Source organism: Aulostomus chinensis, chromosome 16, assembly GCF_037954235.1.
Source record: "Aulostomus chinensis isolate RoL2024-O1b breed Wild chromosome 16, RoL_Achi_v1.0, whole genome shotgun sequence".
Classification (NCBI taxonomy): Eukaryota; Metazoa; Chordata; class Actinopteri; order Syngnathiformes; family Aulostomidae; genus Aulostomus; species Aulostomus chinensis.
The window spans coordinates 22,944,234-22,949,042 of record NC_141335.1 but is presented as its reverse complement, the minus strand read 5'-3'; the positions used below and the strand labels follow the sequence as shown (position 1 = coordinate 22,949,042).

Here is a 4,809-nt window from a genome sequence, read left to right as displayed (position 1 = left end):
CCATTCTACAACCAAGCTGCAATGCAAAGAGCAAGAATGCATTTTTTTTCACTTAAATAAAACTTTTAGCTAGATCCTTGGTCACATTTCTCAAATATTAAATATATGCCTAGTAATTTTTTTAAAAATATTTTATTTTTACATTTTCATCCTGTAAAACAGCATCCAAGCAGGTACCAACCAATCATATCTTTTAGCGACATTGTTGTATGTTTTGGAGCTGAGATGCATTTGCTAGCTAGCTGGCAGAGATGGTTCATCAATGTGTTTTTGGCTGTTAACCACATCAAACCCTGGTTTTTCTTCTTAAAAATACCGTGGTTGCAGGCCTGCTGGCTCAGACTGATTCATGCTGAGGAGAGTGGGATGTGTGACGGCTCCACATTCTGCTTCAGGCATTTTGGGGGGGGCAGCTTCAGCAACTACACGGAGCACAAGATGAGCTTTGTTTCCCTGGTGGATACTGCGAACCCATCAGGGTCTCAACGTACATCGCTGGGTTAAATGCTCCCACTTTTCAATCTTTTCTGTCATCCACCAATATGTCACAGTACAGCGGTTTGTCCCTCTTGACATGCAGTTTCAGCTGGACCACCACAAGCTGTTCTAGCTTCTGCATGCTGTTAAAATTATTGTCAGCCATGCTTGACAACAAATAGTGCAGCACCTGTAAAAACACACACACACACACACACGCATTGTAACCTTCACCGTCTTATTTCGACAAAAGGATCCACTCTAAATTTACAGTACAGCGATGCCCAGATGTCTGTGAGCGAGTGGAAGTAAGTGAAGCGCCTGTCAGCACCTGCACTTCTCAAATGGTGCTGCAAATAATCGACTCATACATCAGACAGTTTAAACGCTGCTGTGACCTCAGCATCACTCACTCGCCCACACACACATTTCAAACAGACACCCTGAGGATCCTGCAGTGAAAGTGCCCAGGAGTGTAAACGTGAACACCACACAGCGCTGCATGATCTTGAAGGGTGCTTAGATTACTTTGCTGTATTGACTTTGGTCCTTTTGATAACGAAAGCGTGAAAAACTCATCACAACGGTATGGTTTAAAAGTATAAGATCGACTATTTCGAAGGCGTATTTGACATCATAATTACATAAATGTAATGATTTATTTTTGGGTATCCAGAAAATGATCTTTTTTGACCTTTAAAAATACTTTTATTCCTGCTTACTTTACTGTGGCGCACTCTTACTTTAAGCGCTATAAGATGTAACTCATACCTTCAAATATACTATTTTGACTCCACTAGATATAATTTGCTCTTTAAATTTAGTGAAATCCACAAGACATAGTTTGACTTGCTCCCTCCATTTTGTGATTTGAAACTTTTTGAAAAAGGTACATATGTTGCGGCCTCAAAACCATGTTGTTGTTGTTGTTGTTGTTTTTGTTGTTGTTGTTTTTTTCAGTATGCCCACAAAACACACCACGGCTCCATAGCAACTGCTGACATCCAAACCATTTGCCAGTTATTTACGCAAATAAGACCACTTCAGAAAATCACTGTGTTATTTGTGAGGAAACATAAAGCGGAGACCTTGTAATCTAAGCAAGTAGAACTTTTTTGATGATGAGACTCTTTCATGTACAGTGCAGTAATCCGTTGAAGAAAAGCTGCAGCCGGCTGACTCCACTCATCAGTCAGTGCATAACTTATGTGCCGAGGTCGTATGAGGAACGCAAGGCGAGACAATGAATCAAAGGGTGACACCATTTCATCTGAGTGCAATATTTTATATGCTGTCATGTGATGTTTCACACATGCTGTCAATCTTCAAAGCCAGAATAAGCCATACTTGCCATCGGAGTTATTGATGAAGAACAACTTTGGGGAGATGGATTATCGTAAGAATCTGGAGCCACAAAATGAATGTGTCGGCACCTCGCCTGACCCTGATGCACGGCATGCTGACTGGTTATTGCTCAATTGTGGTGCTGGGTCAGAAAATGTCAGAGCACAGATTCAACTCAACTGTTTGATCTAATGAAATCAATTTATTTCTTATCAGAGCCAGATTTAATCTAAAACCCAGACGGCAGTTATATTCTGCAATGACTGGATCTGAAAAGGCACTCATGACTTTCTGAAGAGCGTAACAGAGACATTTCAGTGTGTGTGAAGTCCAACTTGATGCCTGCTGTATTGTATTGATATCTCCACTACACAGCAGTTTTTGTGCGGAATGCATACCGTATAATCCCCCAACAAAGTCACATCATCGACTTTATAATGGAGCTGCCAGAACGTGTCAACAGACAGTGGCCCAGTTTTATCTCAGCATTGCCAGTGGATCATTAGTTTGCAGAAACTCAGCTGAAGTTGGAGTCTCAGTGGCTGAGGAGAACTATTACGTTTTCAGCTTTTACTGGAAGTATTCGTACTCATGTACAAATTCATTCCTGTCACACTTTCCTAAAAATTATATTTATATTTATATATATATATATACATGAATCCAGGAGGAACAATGACTTTCACTCTGCACCATATTTCAACTCACCAGATGCTGAAAGGTTGTTTGCAGCTTCCCGGGCTGCATGGATAAAGCGCCCTCTCAACCTTAACTACACCACTCACCAGTTCACCTATGGGAGAAGCAGCGTGTAGCCTCTCAACTGCACTTCACAGCCTCATTAAGGTGAGCAAACTCTGAGTACAGGTATGGGGGAAATCACACCGGCTTGAGTGCAAATGGCACAAACGTCCGGTCATTTGAAATATAATTCATAGTAAATGTAGGTTCAGGATCAGAGCCAGGTCTCACCCATCAGGTCTACTTTTACCTGGTCTGCCCCTGATGACATGTTTGTCATCTCCATTTCTTTATCCTCTCCCTCCTGCCTTCCCTTTCCATCCCACTTGTTCCCCCACCTCTCGTTCCAGGTTCTGTCTGGGGGGGCTTGTGATCAGCTCGGGTGGACATGAGCCTGAGACTGAGCCCCCATACTTCGCCCTCTTCTTGACACTTGACACAGGACTTTCTCATGACCTCATTAAACAGCTTCACATGTTACCACACTGGGTGAGAAGCTGCTGCATCCAGAACAAAAGGTCTCCGGGTAGAAATGTTACTCTGAAGAAAAGTCTCTTATTTAGAGACTGAAGAGACAAAAAGGTGTTTGTCAGTCGGCTATGAGGTCAAGAACCAGAACATTAACAAGGTTCTTCCTACATGACAGGGATCATTGTTGTGCTTCATTCAGGATGGTAAAATCCCTCAGTCTGGGGACAGACAGATTCCTTCCCTTGATCCGCCGTGATCCAGCAGAGAGCCATCATCCCTTGCATCAGTGGTCATGATGTCATCGCTCAGGCCCAGTCTGGCACTGGGAAGACCGCCACCTTTGCCATTTCCATACTGCAGAGAATCAATGTGAAGCTGAACGCCGCTCAGACTCTGGTTGTGGCCCCCACCAGGGAGTTGGCCAAGATCCAGAAGGAGGTGCTGGCCCTGAGTGACTACCTCAGCTGCTACATCTGTATTGGGGGGGCCAACATCTGGCGTGAAGAGCAGAGGCTCTGCGCCAAAGCCTTTCTAATTGCGGTGGGGACCCCCAGTCTATTGGTGGACATGTTGAACCGTAGACTCGTCTCTGCAAACAACATCAACGTGAGTTGTTGAGAGAGGTAGAGGGTTTCAGGACCAGATCTATGACATCATCCAGGCCCTACCAGCCAGAACTCAGGTGGTCCTCCAGTCAGCCACAATAAGTGCTGGAGGTCACAACTCGCTTTATGTTCCAACCAGTTAGAATTCTGGTCAACAAGGAGGAGCTAACGCTTGAGGGGATCCAGCGGTTCTACATCAACGTGGTCAGAGAGAAGTGCTATCAGCTGAGCAAGTAAACAGGCTTGACATCTGCCTGAACTACCACTGCACTTGATGTAAAAACACCCAAACGGATTTATTTATTATGCAGCATTTAATTAGATTTTTTCAGATATTCAGACAAACTGATTAAATTAATTTACTTCTTTGAAAACTTAGCAAAGTTAAAACTAAACAGTGAAGGTTGGAATCAAGACAGTTCATTAAAACTATCAGTGGCAAATAAAAAACAACAAAAAGAAAAAAAAACACGTATTGTTGAGTTACTCCTAAACTGGAAATATAGGATGCACTTTTTTTTAATTCTGTTTCAGTGCATTAAGTATTTTTAATTAATATTTGAGTTCAAATTAAGGGCGGCACGATGCAGCAGTGGTCAGAACTGTCGCCTCACAGCAAGACGGTTCCGGGTTTGAGCCCCGGCTGGAGCACGGGGTCTTTCTGTGTGAGTCTCCATGTTCTCCCTGTTCCTGCATGGGCTCTCTCCAGTACTCCGGCTTCCTCCCACAATCCAAAGATCAGATATTTGTACTAGACCGGAAATGCAAGACACAAGTTAATTTTTCTCATTTAAGTGAATGTGTATGAATATTTGTGTGCAAAGTTCATATTTCTTTTTAATACTGGGCAAAATTAAAGCATTTTCTTCTGTAGCTTCTAAGCTTTATGACATAGGGACTTCAAAGCAGTTCACACTTACCCATCACCTGGTCCCTCAGGCATTTCTCATATAATTAGAGATGTATCTGGTCAGTACATCCATGTGAAAAAAAGACATTTAATTTCCTGTCACCACAAAAATTGAATGAGGCCATGATACACCCCTGCACTAGGTTTGGTTATTACCTCTTTGGTGGCGGTGATGTGTTTTTCCTGAAGGCCTCCATCATTCTGGGTGAAGAGTTGAGTCAAGTGTTTGTCCCCTGATGGTGAGCACTCGTATCACTGGCA

At 43.0% G+C, this 4,809-nt stretch overlaps 1 pseudogene; it reads left to right on the top strand.

Moving 5' to 3' along the window:
- Window positions 1–1,894: 1,894 nt before the first annotated feature.
- Window positions 1,895–3,875, top strand: LOC147247875 (eukaryotic initiation factor 4A-I pseudogene; annotated as a pseudogene).
- The last annotated feature ends 934 nt before the right edge of the window (window positions 3,876–4,809 follow it).